This window comes from Pan paniscus, chromosome 8, assembly GCF_029289425.2.
Source record: "Pan paniscus chromosome 8, NHGRI_mPanPan1-v2.0_pri, whole genome shotgun sequence".
Taxonomy (NCBI): Eukaryota; Metazoa; Chordata; class Mammalia; order Primates; family Hominidae; genus Pan; species Pan paniscus.
In genome coordinates, this window is record NC_073257.2 from 146,239,701 (window position 1) to 146,258,710 (window position 19,010).

Below are 19,010 nucleotides of genomic sequence, written 5' to 3' on the forward strand. Positions count from 1 at the left end.
CATGTTACACAATGTCTTAAAGCTGTTTTGTCACCTGTAACCCAAAAGTACTAAAATTCCAGAACCAATTTATTTCAACAGAAGACAATTGAAATGTAGCTATAACTTTATAGGATAAACTATGGTAACTAGCTACTGATGAGATAGTAAAAACTACAACATATACAGATTTTGTCATTTTCTTTTTCCTGTATTGTTTTAAAAAAATTTGCAACTATTACTTTGCATGTCTGTTTTTATTTTATTCTTTTAGTTATTTATTTTTTGATTTTAATAAAATATTAGTGTATAATAGGTTAGGGGAAAAACTGATTCTCTATTACAAATACTTCGAGAAGGTCTACCCTAAGGAACAGAGTTATATCCATTCTAATCTTACATGAGATTAGTGAGTAATGAAAATACAAATACCTGTAAAATGTGTATTAGTCCATTCTCACACTGCTATGAAGAACTACCCAAGACTGGGTAATTTATATATAAAAGAGTGACTCACGGTTAATTGACTCACAGTTCCACATGGCTGGGGAGGTCTCAGGAAGTTTACAATCATGGCAGAAGGCACCTCCTCACAGGGTGGTGGGAGAGAGAATGAGTGCCAAGCGAAGGTGGAAGCCTTTTAAAAAGCTACCAGATCTTGTGAGAACTCACTCACTATCATGAAAACAGCATGGGGGAAATTGTCCCCATGATCCAATCACTTCGCACCAGGTTCCTCCCATGACACATGGAGATTATGGGAAATACAATTCAAGATGAGATTTGGGTGGGATCAAAGCTAAACCAAAATGAAATTCAGCTTTGAAATGAAAAGAAACAAGAAATAGTTGTATAGATTGTGTCTGCAAAGATCTCTAGAAGAAGTTACTACTCCCCTCCCAGCAGACACTAATCATAACTCCCACTACCCCCTATACTTTTCTTTATAAACCCAGTGGGTGTGGGAAAAGAGGAGAATCAAATGACTATGCAATAACATAGAGTTGTAATAGATGTAGATGAATGGAGGAGCATGACATTAGAGAAGAAGCATATAAGGAGGGGAAACAAGACTATATAGTCAAGGGAGGGGGAAAAAAGCCAAAAATAGTGATTACCAGCAAAAATAATTAACTTATCCTTCACTCTACTGAGAAGGTCTCGGCATCTTGTGTCCCTTGGGTAGGAAGTAGGCTATACAAGAATTAAGTGCTTCTTAGACTATGATTTCCCCAAGGCAGTCAAGTTTTTGAAAATAATATCAAATTTGTTGGGAAGATAGTTCCAGAAAGACTAGAGTGGAGAGAGGCCAGGTGGAAAGAGAATGCTGGAAGCTTTTATGGTGCAGGAGATGTGATGAGTCCTGAGGAACTTGTAGCCTGAACTTGGAAGGCCAGTCACACCACCTTCTAGCAGGAGTAGCCTAGAAAAAAAAAAGAATGCTAGTGAGAGAGTGGTATATATGGGTTAGGTAACTTGATTTGTATTCTCAGATGGTGCAAATATGCTCAACTAATTTACTTTTTGATTAAAAAAATAATATTTAAGAACTCACTTTGTACCAGGTATGTGCAAATTGCTTAGTAAAGCTTATTTTACTTAATGTATGTAACAGTCGTATCACCTGTGATATTTTCTCTGTTTCATAGATAAAGAAACTGAAGCCTGGAACTTTGTGGCTATTAAATGGTCTTAAATACTGTTAACCACTATATTATTCTGCTTTATAACAATTAAAATGTATCTTTATATGTCTTTAGGTTAAGAGTTCTTGTTTTACATTTCAGATACCACAAAAGTTTGGCAAGTAGGAAGGAATACTACATTGTGGCCACATTCTGAAATGAATTGCCCTGGGAGAATACCTGAACAGTTTAACAAATAGGAGTCCTACCCATGTTGAAGGCAAATAATAGGGTAAATATATGGGACAAATGTAGGACTTCAGAAAATTAGAGACATGTTAGAGTGACTATTTCAAAAACAATATTTTGAATGTATTTATTACCTCAATACCACCTATGAAAGGAGTTATCTTTAATTAATTTCCCAGTGGAAGAAATTGGAAGGAAAACATTAACTTTTTTGAACATTGACTGTTTATACAGGGGACAGTATGCTTAAGTGCATGGCTGCCTTGGACTTCCAACATTAGAACTGGGAGGTTGCTTCTATCTTCTGCCCTTGGAAGGCATGATAAATGGATTAGGATCCTCTTTCCCCCCTGAGTTCAGACTTAACTTCAAAAATCTCAGGAATTGGCACACCAAAATGCCATTGCCTATCAATAGATTATAGCCAATCCAAGAGATGACACCTATTACCGTCTTTGTGTTAGGGGCATCCCAAACAAGGCTTCATTCTCAGTTGTGTAATTTAAGTTTTAATATAGAATTGACAAAGAACTATGTAAATTTTGAGCAGAATATTGCTGTAATAAATATAATGTCAGTTGCCTTCAATGTTTTTCAAAGCCATTCCAACCACAGGAAGTCTGCAACAAAATTTTTTTTATGACTTCCTCAGTATTTGAGCACATTTCATTAAATTTTGACCGTCAACTTCATTTTGCTTTTGAACTCTGAAAAGAACAAAGCCTCAAGTGGAGCAAAGAGGAAGATATAGTTTTGTTTAAACATAGTTTGTTGCTGTTGTTGTTAAACACATCTCTTTTGTTAAACACATTTTTGACAAACAGCGATGAGCCCTAAGAAGAAGAAACTTGATACTGTGAAAAATAGATATGTTTTTACATATCTGGTTCACTTGCCTGTTGTAATCCCCTCAAATAATTGATAAAGAAATATCTGCGTTTTGATTATTGGCCTGGCTGCTTTTTCTGCTTCAGTCCCTTAACCGCAAGTAAATGTTTATTTCTTATAAAAGATACAGAATATGGATTTTATAACAGTGTTAACTCCTCATGCATAACACATTACATGGCCAGTTCCATAAGGCACTACTAAATTGCTGAGAAGAGAAAATTACATTTGGATGAGTGTAAACTAATGTTGAATGAAAAATTATATCTCCAACTTTTAATATATTGACTAGAGAACATGTACAACATGTTTTAAAAATCTAAATCCTTTAGCTATAGTTTCATCGAAACCTCAAATCTATTGTATTTGTCATGCTGCTCTGAAGGCTAATAACTAGCTTTATTGAAAACACAATGGCATGTTTATAGTCCTGTCACTGAAATGTTGTCACTGAAAGGCAGCTGAGGGACTCCCAGACAAGCACCGTCGACAGAGCACACTACCAGCCTTTCCTGTCGATTCTACAGTCTGTAGATGATCTGAGTTATTTCTCTTCCTAAGCCTTTATATGAGTACCACAGCCCTCAGACGGAAGGTATAATATCAGATTTTTTTAATATAGGCTAGTCCAGTATAGGATTTGATGAAGTAGTAGTTTACAAATATGATACAAATGAGATTTGATGATTTGTGGACCTCAATCAGTCTCCCCGTCCTGCAGTCTTATGAGATGCCTGTGCACTGCTTATGGCATTCCAAGTAGTATGTTTGCATATTTTAAATAAAGTTTATAATGTTCAAAGACATAGCCATCTGTCATGCTTATATAATTTGGATTTCTATGACTGGTCCTTTATAAAATGTGTGCAATAATTTAGAAAGCTGGAAATGTGGATCGTTCCTTATCTGGGATAAAACGAGATTCAAAACCCTTTCTTCCAACTCAAAAGGTCCGGAACACATACTGTTTATCTTGAGACCATTTAAACTCTTAATTAAAATCAGTTTTCCTTATAAATTTCCTCCATAGTCTGCTTCGGAGTTGCATTAAATCAACCCTGAATTTAGAAAATCTTACAACAGTGGTTTTTCGATCTAATGTTTGTCTTAATGCACATGCTTTGAGTCCATGCAATTTATATTTTAGCATGGTCTTCTGAAGAATTTTTGATCAAGTCTGGCCATGTTATTGTTCTCAGCTAATTCATATATACATTACAATTAAATTCAATAAAAGCAATTTAATCAGAAATTGGAAATGAGTTTCAACAAAATCTACAGCAATCAGTTCTTTTCTGCTGACACTGCTATGAAAACAGGATTGTGAGGCACAGAATGAATTAGCTGTATGTATTAGAATATCTTTTCATATGATTTAGAGCAAAATTTACAAAACCAGCATTTAAAAGTAAAAGTAATTTTTTCTAGATTTAATAATCAGTAAGTCTGGTCTCCTTAAATAATTTTGTTCAGTATTGCAATATATTTTAAATGCCTCATATATTATTAATTTTTAAATAACACCTTGACATCTATCAATGTGATGTTTTTTACATCAGAGATGTCAATGTAATGTTATCAATGTGATGTTATTTACATCAGAGATAAAAAGAGGTAAAAATCTGTGGATTTTTTTTAAATGCATGGAGCATTATTATAGAGAAAGGTGTACAAGCAATAAGATAAATACATAAAAATTTATAACACATTATTGACAAATGTTGGGAGATAAAGTCAAATAGGGAAATGGTTGTGTGGGCAGGAGAACAGGGGTTGTGATTCTTCCTGGAGTAGCCTTACTGAAAAGATTATTTCAGAAGGAAGCTATGGATTAAAAATGAATATATCTGGGCAGAGCAAGAATTCTAGGCAGTGGAAACAGCAGCTGCAAATCCCCTGAGATGGTTTATTGTCTCATATTTGAAGGAGTAGAAAGGTGGTCAACCTTTCTGACTGGAGGAGAGGAAATAAGATATCAGAGGTCAGGGGCAAAGTTAAGAGGTGAGATCAGTGAAGCAACAGAGAGGGCTGATCTTCCTGGGTCTTGATAGTCACATAAAGATGTTGATATTCATTCTGAAAGGTACAAAAGCTACTGGAAAGTTTTGAACTCAAGAGTGAAATGATCTCATAATTTTATAATATCAGTCTTACTAAGAAATAAGTTCGAAAGTTATCACTGTAATTTAGTGGAGAGAAGAGAGTATCTTGAAATAGGATCCTGGGTTTGTAGCCACCTTTGCAAAGATTACAATGGTAAGAAAAATCTAGCATGGCTGACTCCACTTTGCGTCTAGCCTCACCAGCTGGCTTTCCTTGCTCATTCCTGGATGTAGACCAAGCTAACCAAGGAAAGAATTAAGTTTAGAGTTTAAATTTGAAGTAAGAATAATAGTCCCTCCCTTAAACTAATGCACTTTTTGCTTGGGACCAAAACCACCTTTGTATGACTAATGAAAGGCCATGAGAATAGGATTATGGAAGGGGCTTGAGGTCTGCTAAGATGTAGGTGTGGTATTTCAGACTTTTGTATTCTGGCAATTGACTGACCCAACCTGGACACATGACTCATGACTCAACTAGTCCTGTGGTCTCCACCCACAGGCAGACAATGCACAGTAACTGTTTTCCATGTTGCTATGATTTCATCCCAACTGATCAGCAGCACCCATTTCCTAGCTCTCTGCCCACAAAATTGTAATAAAACTCTAGCTTCTGAGTTCACAGGAGATTGGTTTTAGTAATAACTCTAGTTCTACTTGGCTAGCTCTGCTTTCATTAAACTCTTTCTCTACTGCAATATCCCAGTCTTACCAAATTGTTTTATTTGTGCAGTGAGGAAGAAGAACCCATTGGGTGATTACAGTTGGAGGTAATAAGAAGTGATTTATTTCTGGACACACATTTTTTGCTTTTGTTTATTGAGGTAAAATTCACATAGCATAAAATTAATCATTCTAAAATGTGACATTTATTGACGTTTAGTACATCCATCTCTCTCTAGTTTCAAGACACTTTACACATTCCAAAAAAAACCCCATGCCCTTTAAGCAGTAATGTCCCATACCCTCCTCCTCTCCTTCCCCTGGTACCACTAATCTGCTGTCTGCCTCTCTGAATTTGCCTATTCTGGACATTTCATATAAATGGAATTACACAGCTAAAAGAAAAACGTTAGACAAATTATATTCAACAGCATTTATTTGAACAATGAACAATTCATGAATCAGACAGCACTCAGAACTAAGAGAGGTTGAGAGAGCTCCACCCAGCAGCATGAGCAGCAAGCTCACAAAAACAAACTAATGAAATCATCGGATTAGCTACAGCTAGGTGTTTGCCTTATTTGGGCATGGACTGACTGTGACCCACTATTTGTCCTTGGCTGACTTTTGGCTGTTTTTTTTTTTTTTTTGCAGAAATGTACATATTCCTAAGATAGATTTTGGAGTATTCCTTAGAAACTCAAAATATGGGACAGTCTCAGGTCAATGACTTTCTGCTAATTTAATCCAAATATAAAATATGTGGCCTTTGTGACTGGCTTCCTTTGCTTAGAATAATGTTTCTAGGTTCATCCATATTGCAGCATATATCAGTAATTAATTCCTTTTAATGACGGAATGATATTCCATTGTTTGGATACAAGACATTTATCTTTTCATCAGTTGATGGACAATATATTGTTTCTACGTTTTGACTATTTTGAACAGTGCTCTGGATACATTTTAAAATTGGAGTCAATAGGATTGTCTAATGCACTGGAAACAGAGTATGAAAGAGAGAGAGAAATCAAACACCATGTATTTTAGCCTGAGCAGTGTAGACCAGCAGTAACCACCACTAGAAAGGATAAATCTGTGAGATTATAAATCTTCAACTTGAAAGGGGAGATTTAATAGCATTGACTCAGTTGGGACCTAAAAATTTCAAGATGTCAATTCCAAGTGGATGTATCATAGAGGCAGATGGATATATGCTTCTGGAGTCCAGGAAATTGTCATTAGGTCATTAGGTGGTACGTGAAGCTATGAAAATGTATTAGATGCTGCAGGGACTTAGTGTGGAGAGAAAAAAAAAAGAAAGATTTTTGAAGGTTAATTTCTGAGGCCTCCCAATATTTAAAAATTAGGGAAATGAATCAGAAACAATAAAGGAAACCGACTATAAAGTGGTCAGAATAGGTAGACAGAAAACAAGAACATTATGGAGTAATGTTCAATATAGATGATGAAAATAACATGATATGCAAATTGTTAAATTCACTGAACAAAATATATTTATGCTTATTTTGGCTTTGGTATCTCTGACACATTTAAAAATTACTGATGATTTACTGATACAATAATAAAGGAAGATGCAACTGCTGTATTTAAATGAGTACACTGTTTTAAAATAGATTTTATTGTTGGAAGCGCAAGAAATAGATTTTACTAGTTTTAATATTTAATTAAAGTTAATTCTGACAGTCACATTTCTGTTGTTGAAGCATCAGGGAGGGCAAAAACTGATATGTCATATGAAGGAATGAGTCTTCTGATCTAGGCATACTGGATTCATTCCATAAAACAGAGAAATGATCCTTGGGTGAATCAGTTGGAGCCTGACTGTGTTAATCCAGTGTGATAAAGTTAGAATCAACCCAATTTTGTTCCAGTGTTTTAGAAACAAAGCACTGTAGAGAGGCACCTAGGTTATTAGTAAGGAAAATTATCATGGACCAGCTTTGATCTGTACAGTTCCAGTTTTACATTTTTAAATCCACCTTGACAACTAATAGTTCTTCTTTTACTCTCAAAAGCATCCCATTTTGGAAGATACATGATTATACTTATTCTAAGGAAATATAACGGGTGGATAACAAACACAAAAGGTAGTCTTGATGCTGTCTCATTTGCCCAAGGAAATAGAACCCATTCCGAACTATCAAATTATGGAATGTAACCCACATTTTTGTGAGTGAAGAAATATTTTTGAGATTTATTCCTTTCAAGTTTTTCATATAATTGAAATTTCTTTTTCCAAGGAAGACTATCACCAGAACTGTGACATTTACACCACAAATTTGCCAATATTCAATCGTGATCGTTAGAAAAGAGAAATTTTATATAACCCGAACTAAGTCAAAGCTGTATCTATCTATCTATCTATCTATCTATCTATCTATCTATCTATCTATCTATCTTAGTAATTTCTTACTCTATCTTAAATATCTCATATTTAAAACATAACATCAGCTACCCCGTCAAACAGATTTAATCCCTTTTCTTTTTATAGACGGAATTGTTTTTACCAAATGTTTTATTTATTCCTAACATTTAGTCTAATATGTAGGCAGATACGTTTTCTTTAATTGAGTAACTTTGCATCTGATGATATTTTCTAATTCCTGAAGACATAATGCCATCAATCCACAGTATACGTTAATAAACTCCATCCTGCTAGAGCATATGGAGTGTAAAGTGAAGATGCTCCTTCAGGCACATGGAAGAGTTCCATCTCCATCCAGAGTGTCCACATAACCACCCATCCAGAAATATGTCCATCTGGATGAGAAATCAAAAAACCACAAATGACAACCACAGAGTCAGTAGGAGAGAGAAATGGATGGGCAAGGAGTAAAAATGTACCTTACCTCCAGTGTCTATGAAGAGTTTTTAAAAGAAAAAGAAAGGAAAGCTTTATTTAGTGACTGTCTGCTAAGGGTCAGACACTGAGAAGCATTTTCCAGATGAAGGAGCAAGCTGGAAGACATAAAATACCTGCTTACAGATAGAGGTGGTGAAGCCATAATTCCAAAATCTGCCCAATATGACTTCAAATCTAAAATTTTTGTCCTGAACTGTGTACTGATTTGTGGTTAATTGTATTTATAGCTAATGAATATTTGCGAAATAATAAATGGCAATTTCTAAAACATTTCCCAGTCATGTACAACTATACCTGAAAAGTTTGCAAGTCAGAGTATTCAGGATATGGAAGAATGAATACTACACAGCAGTAATATTTTTTGGCCGTCATCCATGCCCCCAGTATTGAAGGAAATAAAAATTGGTGCTATATTCCAATATTACTTGTTATTCAGCAGAACACAAACTATTGATTACTTGGATATTGAGAGGATAACGTACCCAAACAAGTGTTGATGAGGAAATCTGGTCTCACAAAGAGATGCCTTCTTACAACTCATTAGAAAAGCAGACCTATAATATAGATTTGGAAAGTATATGCCTATTAGGCTCCATAGAAGCAATTTATATATTTTTTATTTAAACTTTTTAATTGATACATAATATTTGTACATATATATGGGGTATATGTGATATTTTGCTACAAACATACAATGTGTAATGATCAAACCAGGGTATTTAGTGTATCTTTCTCTTTATCATTTCTATCTGTTAGAAACATTCCAAATCTTCTTTTCTAGCTACTTTGAAATATACATTTTTGTTAACCAGTCACCCTAGTTTGGTATTGAACATTAAAACTTATTCCTTTTATCAAATTCTATGTTTTTACCTATTAACCAATCTCTCTTCCCTCCCCTCCCACTCACCCACACATCCTTCCAAGCCTCTGATGTCTGTCATTCTACTCTCTGCCTCCATGAGATTATCTCTTCTAGCTCCCACATAGTAGTGAGAACATCCAATATTTGTCTTTCTTTCTGGGTCTGGCTTATTTCACTTTAACATAATGACCTCCAGTTCTATCCCTGTGTCTGCAAATGACATAATTTCATTTTTATGGCTGAATAGTATTCCATTGTGTATTCATTTTCTTTACTTATTTCTTTATTCATTTAATTTTGAAATGTTTGCCTAGACAAGCCAGATGATTGTTGTAGGAATCATACAATCCAGCTCTACTTTGCCCTGTTGAGATTATCCCTACCATCTGGGGATTGTCACAATACATGACAATCATGGAGAAATGTTCATGGAGAAATGTTTTTGTTTGAATTTTTAATTCCAAATACAACCAGTGCTGGATGCGACTGTGAGTTACACTTGCATGCATACAGTCAGGCTAACATGTTACCTAGTTCCATTACTAGGACTAATCCAGTGGTTGTTTCTTTGTTTTTCTTTTTTTTTTTATGCTTCAAGTTCAGTGGTTGTTTCTTTGTCCTACCACTCTTACTGAGCAGTTGGAAGACAACTAACTCACAGAAAAGGAACAAAAGGTTCACAAGGATTGCTCCAAACAATAAACAGATTAAAGATAATGCTAATCTTTTAAAAGCAAGTAAAGGATCAAATAGTGGAGTTCTCATTTCACCTCCATGGAGTATGAGCTCTCAATCAAACTAAGACGTAAAAAAAACAGTGACCCATTAAGTACTCAAAATAAAAAACTTGAAAATATTGAGTAACATATAACATGTCAAATAATGACTACTTGAAATATTTATTTACAACTACCTGATTAATATAAACTCAGCTTTACATGATGCTTTGAGGTATTAGCAAGTGAAATATGAAATAAGTATTCAGATGAGTTTTAATTCAGCATTCATAAAATGAAGATAAACCTCTATAATTTTTAAGTTATATTTAAAGCCGTTTAATGCTCAATTCGTACTTTACAAAATTTAACTAAACGTAATGATAAAAACTAAAATGCCCTTTTGAGATTTCTTTCTAAATAACCAAGAAACAGAATGCCATTTTGGGAAATACATTCTTCCTGTTAAAATAATAATGTAAGAAGCTATATGGTGAGAAGCTAGCATTTTATCAACAAATATATTGTTGAAGATTTGAAGAAACTAGTACTGAAACAAATTACAGTCCACATTGTTTGCTATACAGCTGAAACTGCAGCTTAAATAATGGCATTTGGTAGGTTCTGTTTCAATAACGAAATACTCGAAGAACTCCTTTTTATCTCTGCCCCTAAAGCAAAGGTGTTTTGAAGAAAATTTGATCTCAAAAGTAAAAACTTGTTAAGTAAATAAAAACAATGTTTTAGGCAGAAAACTTGTGTAGGCAAAACAGACATTGGAATAGCAGCTTTGAGTAGAATTCGTGGTGGAGAAGTAGAACCATAAGTGAATTTCATTCATTGTATCAATTGTAAGCCAAAAATTGAAGCAAAGAAGTAGAAATCAGAATGTCTACTGAATGTCACAACTGTAGTATGATATTTTATAGTTTAATCAGCTGGGAATGATCCATACAAAGGTTTTCTTGTGATTTCCCTGTTAAGTACTTGCATAGATTTTATTGCTACTGAATAAAACGCAAATTATTTTTATATACTGATTTCATATATAGAGACCTGATGTTATAAAAATGTATTGGGAGATGTCATTATGTAGTTTTTCCATAATCATACTGTGAAAATAATAAAAACTGGTAGTTCCTTCCTTTCCAGTTATTACAAACCTGTACTTATTTTTCTTACCTGACTGAGCTAGCTAGAACATTTAGTACAGTGTTAAATAAAATTGCTTATAGCAGACAACTTTGTATTGTCCCTCATAGTGACATACTAGCTTCTTTTTTCCACTAAGTATTCTGTTTACTGGAGACTTACCAGTTTACAGAAGTTTAATTCTGTTTATCGTTAAGAATTTTTTTTCCTAAAGGAGTGCTTTCCTTAATCTTCAAGATGAAAAAAGGCTCTTTCCAAACTTTTTAATGAAATAAACTTTTTTTTTCTAACGTTGAAATCAGTTTCTCATTTTGAAGATAGATTTACTCATGTTTTATGCATACCTGAATCTATTTGCTAATACTTGGTTTAGTATGTTTGCATCTGTTTGTGAGGGTGACTGACCTGACGTTTTCCATGTTTTGTACAGTCTTTGTTAAATACAGATATCAAACTAAATTTACTAGTCTTGTAAAATGACTTGGGAGAATGTTGTTTCCTTATATACCCAGGACTGTTTGTTTAAAATTAAAATTATTTGTTCCTTTAATGTTTGATAAAGCTCACCTGTAAAATTGTGTTGGTTTTCTTCCACATTCAGAATGAAATTTTAAATGACTGCTGATTTTATCGAGTTACCACCTTCTAGAGTTTTATTTTAAATTACTCTTTTTCTATTTTTTGTCTGGCATTTTTAGATTTTTTTTTCTATGGAAGAGTCTGTCAGAGTATATAGTCTGCCCTACTTCTAGGAATAGAAGTTCTCTCTCATCCATTGTGATATCTATTCTTATTCATATTTTATATGGAGAACTCTGCTGTGAGGGGAGGGTAAGGAAAGTTTCCTATATGGAAAAATTTTTTCTTCTTTCTTGTCTTCCTCTTGCATGAAGACAGAAAAATAATATATTCAAAGTAAAATCACAACACATTCAAGGGCCCAGAAGTGAGAGACACATAGCTTACATACAAAAGGGAAATCAACTCACTGTGAATGGGCCTGGCAGAGGATATTATCAGATTCATACCTGAGATTTAGGAATGTACAAATCTAGGGAGTCCTTCAAAGAGAGCTCAGTAGTTTGGATTTTATCCTGATGTAAGGGGGCAATTAAATTATGACAACAGTAATGATGGTTATATAAACATATAGCATATTTTGAATTATTACCATTTATTATGCTAAGTGCTATAAGTAGATTGTTAACCCTCAAAATACAGCTTTGAATTATGTTTTGAGAATTTTAACTCATTTCCCATTTAGAAAAAAAAAGTGCAGCTTGGGGCCAGTGCTCATTTAATTTTACATAAACATGTTCTTTGAGACTGAAGCAAATCTGACTGATTTTCAGTGTGAAAACAAAATATAAACAGTTCTTGTAGTTATTTCTTAACAGAACTTTTCTCTAATCTTAATGTAACAGGAATGTATATGATGTTACATTAGGATTAGAGACAAGAGTATTCTTGGGGCAAACGGGAAATAGGTTAAGAAATAAAAAACGTTAGTTCACGATGTAGATGGTATGTTCCGGGAACTTGAAGTGTGGCAGACTTCAATGACAATGACTAATTAGATGTCGTTAAAGTATATAAATGGGAAATATTGATAGTAATAGTAATATTGTGAAGCAAAAGAAGAAAATCTTTTTATATTGTAACATTTTCACTGTATATTAGCAATATTTAGCCCACATCACATATTTAGTTCCTTGGATATTATCTTCCTTTTGTCAGCAAAACTGAATGTTAAAAAATGATATTATCTCACACAAAATGAAGCTAGAATTTTATTTTGCCCAAGGGAATTTACATTTTATTTTAAACAAGGAAGACTTAAGATTTAATTACTCCATGCAGCCATCATGATAACAATTAAACATACACATGAGGGATATAGTTTCTTCTCACCACTCTGTAAAACAGCAAGAGAGTATTCATTTAATCCAACTATAGAGAGAGATATTTTAAGTTTCTGATTGATTTACTGTCATTCATGCATAAACGTTGTTGAACTGAAAATTTTCTACTTTTCTAGAGGCTACATATTATGTTTATGTATTCATTTTATTTTATACATCAACCATGTATTGATAATCTGTTATATACCTGTTATATAGCAGGGGTTATGGCCTATAATTGTGAATTATAAATGGTTCAAGTCTTGATAAATTTGTAGCAAAATGGAAAAATATCCACATTAAAAATTATAGAAGTGAGAATTCCAGGCAGAGAGGGCAGTATAAAGCTACCATACAGAAATTCCCATTCCAATACCTAAAGCCTGACAAACAATAAAAATAACATGCCAACAACTACAAAAATAACATAAAATAGTGATATTAATAAAGATACACACACATACACACACTAGTTAACTAAGAACCATAAAAGTATTCTGTAGTAGAGTGACAAGAGTCCTAACCCTATCCCTGTATCTCAAAAGCAAGAAGACTGAAAAGTCCCAATAATTGCCAGTAATACCCGAAAATATAAAACATAAAACATAACGACAGTAAAGAAAACGAACATAGAATAGAATAGACAATGAAAAGCTGAGCATGGAAGAATGCAGGGAACTAAAGCAAATGCCTGATAAATATTCTGAGCTATATAACAAGTTTAAGAAGCTTGAATAGAATGAGACAAGAGCTCAAACACAAATTATAAAATTTTAAAATGAGATGTAAAGCTATCACCAACATCAGGAAACATGTACAGTAGCTTTTCAAAACTAATAAATTAGAAACAGCAAGAAACGAATTTGAGAGAACAAAAAACTGAGCTTTGGGTATAGAAAAATGCTTGAAATAATCAATAAAATGGTAAAAAAATTTAAATTATTAGATAATTCCAACCAATATAAGGGTTTTTCAAGACGATTCAGCATAGAATAAATAATGTCTGTGATTTAAAGAATTCAGTCAGTGAAATACAGATACAACAAAAGACAATTTGAACTAAAGAGAGTAGAATCTTCGGAACAAAAGAGCACAACAGGTGTGTGTGTGTGTCTGTGTGGGTGCATGTGTGTGCCATATATATGCAAATATATATGTAGAGTTCCATTCAGAGAGAACTTAAACTACAAAAGAAAAGCATTAGCCGGACATTAGTTTTTTCATAGCAACATCCAATGCCAGAAGACAATAGATAAAATTCTGCAATGTTTTGCAGAAATGTTACTAGAGAGTATCATAACACAAGTGTGCTAGACAGTTCTTACATTGCTATAAAGAAATACCTGAAGTTAGGTAATTATAAAGAAAAGGAATTTAATTGACTCTAAATGGTTCTATAAGCTGTAGAAGCATTGTTCTGGCATCTGCTCAGCTTCTAGTGAGGCCTCAGGTAGCTTTTACTCATGGCAGAAGATGAAGGAGGAGCAGATGTCTCATACAGTGAGAGGAGGAGCAATACCAGGGAGGTGCCACACACTTTTAAACAATCATATTTTACAAGAACTCACTCACTGTCACAAGGGCAGCACCAAGTCATGAGAGATCTGCGCCCAGGTCATGAGAGATCTGCGCCCAAACACTTGCCACCAGATCCTACCTCCAACAGTGCGGGTTACCTTTCAACATGAGATTTGTTGAGGACAAATACCCAAACTATTGGACCAAGTATTTCATGGACAGAGCAATAGTCAGGCCTTCTCAAATATGAAAGAACTTATATAATATGTCACCTGTTAACCACTGGTAAGAAAAACAAACAAACTGCCTATTAAAATTTAGCTGATAACAGTCCTCATCATGACAATTCAACATATAAAGCAATGCAACCTTATAAAGAACTCACAAATGGTGCCTTGGTATGGGAGTAGTGATTATCTGACTCCAGTTAAATGTAGAATTGCTATAAGAAACCCTGTTAAACTGGTGACAATTATCACTGACTCCCCTTAAATCTAGAATTATAATAAAGGATGTTAAACTGGTGGCAGGAAAGAATAAAAAAGTTACAATTTTTGCCATGTCAAATTATTGACAAATTTACAAAAGAAAAAGGAGGCGATTGAAATGGAGGGTGACTGGAAAGGAAGTGAGCCTACAAGAGAGCGAAGGTTTTTGTCTATGGATCAGGTAATATCTACAATTAAAACATATAGTAAGCCTGGGCGCGGTGGCTAATTCCTGTAATCTCAGTGCTTTGACAGGCCAATGTGGGAGCATGGCTTGAGCCTAGGGGTTTATGATTAGCCTGAGCAATATAGGTCCCATCTCTACTAAAAATTTAAACAATTAGCCAGGTATTGTGGTGCATGCCTGTAGTCCCAGTTACTCAGGAGGCTGAGATGGGAAGATTGCCTGAACCCAGGAGTTTGAGGTTATAGTGAGCTATGATCGTGCCACTGCACTCCAGCCTTGATGACAGAGTGAGACCCTGTCTCTAACAACCAAAAATAAATAAATAAATAAAACATATAGTTTTAAACTGAAGTCTCTTGTCTTAATTACAATTCATTCCTATCTTCACAAGGATATTCTAAGAGAATAATATCTCTTATAATAAGGATATAAATGTTTGATTTTCAGTGGAGTTTCACTGAGATTTTCACTTCTACTTGATTTCGTTTTATTAAATTTCAACAAATTCAATTTAATATTATTTAAATAGCGTAAAGTATATAATCACAGTTTAAAAATTGCCTTTTTATGTACTGATTGATAATGTGTCTGAGTCAGGGTCTAGGCCAAAAAACAGACCTCATTCCACATAGTCCAAAAGAAGGACTTGAGTTCTGGGGACTAGTTGCACAGGTGCTTGCTGAAGGCAAGCAGGCACTATTAAGGTCATTCCTAGATTAACAACATCAATTAGTTGATGCTAGCTCTATGCCTGGAGGGTGAGAAGATAGAAGTGGTGGTACCCCAACCCAGAGCTACGGTTGCCAGATTGGGGTGAGGTTACTCAGTCTCCAAGAAAGCTGTATGGCAGTGACCAGAACCGCAGATAAAGGGGCTGCCCAGGGTGAGCTGGGGCCATGGGGAGATACAGCTGCTTCCAGAAAAGCAGCTCTAAGCATAAATGGAAGAGGTGGATTAATTCTGTGTCTGTGTCCCAGTCTTTAGGGTCCTGTCATTTTCTCACAGTAGCTAACTTTAGCCAGAACTCAGTGATCAAGGTTTCCTAAAATATGCAGGGAAAGTCAGAGAATAGATCTGAGAACTAATGTGCAAGGGGCTGGCACATCTTCAAAGAATGACATTTGGGTGGATGGTTACCTTTTGCTTAAAAAGGGTTATTGTTAAATGGACTTTTTAACAGTTTTAAGTTTTTCTTATTTTTTTTTTGCAAGTGAGCTAGAGGAAATTTGCAGATGTTAAAACTTAATATTTGAGCACAGGTTGGTAGATGAGAAAAATATTTTAAAAGGAATTCTCCAGTGAAAAAATAATTAGAATACTTAGAGAAGAGTAAATTTTTGATATTGCTTTTATAGGTACAATAGACTAATCAGAGAACATGATGAGGAAACATAGCAAGACAAGATGAAAAGAATCTTTTCTGCCAAGAAATTTGAGTTCTTCATTTTGCACTGGACCATTCTAAAAGTCAGTAAATGAGAAAGAAACATAATCAGAAATGTGATTTATGTCTAAATTCTTGACAGCAGCTAAAGAATATAGTGGAGGAAACAATTATTTCAGAAAATATCACCCTAGTCCACGTTAAAGAATAGAATATTACACTGTATTTATATCACACATATAAATTGGTAATAGTACTGTAAACTTACTATGATGTTTGATAGTGGGTCAACTTAATTCTGGAAAAGACATCGTTTCTAGGTAAACACTTCCTCTACTTGATTTAATAGATATGTCATTAGAGTATAGATGAGTGAAATATTTTGAAAATTTGATAGCTTGTCATAAATGGCAAAAAATCTCATGTATAAATTGTTAAACGAATTAACCCTAGGTCTCCTGAAACTGATTAGCCAATGATTCTCTGTTAACTCTCACAAGGTTTAACAGTTCAATTTTCAAGTTTTGTTTAATGCCTAGTGTACATTTCATAATAGGCACTGAAGAGGGAATATAAATGAAGTGTAATATGTTTACCTAAATGAGTTTTCAAGTTAAATGGAAAGCATAATATGCATTCAATATTAGACTCAATGATAATATCACATTGCATATAATGAAGGGCAGATAATGGTTGGACAGAAGGTATTGTGAAAGCTCAACAGACCAGTATGGAATGGAATAGTTGCAGAAAACATCATGAAGTAAAGAAATCTTAGGCTCTTCCCAGATTTCTATGTTTTGTTTTTTCGTGGTTATTACTGTTTCATTATTTCTAAGTGATTACATTAAGTTTTTCTGCAGTCTACTGATACGGAATTATTTATTAACAAATAAAATGTTGGGGTTAGGTTTCCTTTAGCTCACAAAGAGCAGAAATAATTATCATCAAAATGTAATTCAAGTGCCTACATTTGTTTTTTGAATTACTCCCTTTCATCTTTTTACAGTTGAAATATATTCATCAACACCATTGAAGCACTAATATCCAAATTTAGTTTTATTAAATTCATTAGCTAGGCATAGACTTGAAATATTTCAAAGCCACTGAAACTATTAATTGATGAAATACCATATTAGTGTCACATCAGAAAATAATTTTTTTCTCAAACAAACCTTTAACATTACAGATGGCATATTCATTTATCAGTGGATGTGGAGAAAGATTATTTTTAGAAAGAGTAAAGTATGAGTCAATTATACAATAAAATGCCTGACCATTCTGATTTGAAGTATTAAAAAAATAGGATTCAGTAGGTTGGTTTGCCATAAAATGTAATGATATGTTGAGTTATAATGTAAGAACTGTAAATCTTGATATGTAGAAAACAAACAAATGAAAAAAACCGTTTATCTGTTCCTAGTTTTACCAGAGTGGTTGATGAATACTATGCATGTTTTTCTTTCCTATGGTCAGTCATATTTTGGAGGACATCTGATTTTTCATCTACTAGCTAAAATTTCCTTGGTGGGGCGGGGGGCGGGGGGCGGTGGTTGTTCCACCTCCACAACCACCTGTGAGGTTAAGTTGTAGTTTGCCATTAACAAACTCTGCCACATTACCCCAAAGTTGGGCATATGCCACAGGCCTGGTCCCATTCCATGACCAAACTTATCTAAGAGAGAAAGACCTGTGTTTTATGTGATATAAGTGTCAGAGCTTAGAGCTGCTGAAGGCCTTGTTTTCTTCATGCAGTGGAATCTGAGAGAAGGTAGCCAACAATTTTCCCTGACTGCTAAAACTTCCTGATGGATATTATATTAAGAAAGAATCACCAGATTTGTGCATTTATATTTCTACATGCAATTGTAGTATCCTTCCACGAATCCCCCCTTTTACTTAAGCTAGGCTGGGCTGTTTCTTTAGAAGTTGAAACCTACAAGTATTACCTATTACATATCTGCCATGACAGTCAGGATGTGAAAAAAATGACACATCCACAATATATTATTCCAAATTCTTGGGGCCGGATATGGTTCAGAATTTGAGTATTTCATGTAAAAGAACAGAAATGTCAGGGTAGCACTCTGGAGTCAAACCTATTAAGATTTTTGTAGTAACATGAATCAATAGTCACAACACTAAATGGGGTTAAAAGGAGTAATAAATGTCCTATTGTCAGTTCAGGTCAGTTTTGTATTCAATTGAGCTTTGACACCAAACCTGGGAGAATACTTGTTGTTTTTTCAGGATTCCTTGGATTTTGGAATTGCAGAAAATGAGTGGGAGCTGTGCTTTAAGATATTATTGAAAAATAAATCCTCTCCTAATCTTAAAGATACAATTTACAGAACCCTGTTGGGTGAAAATTTGTTGTAACTGTCTCATACATTGCTTCCAGCCACTCCT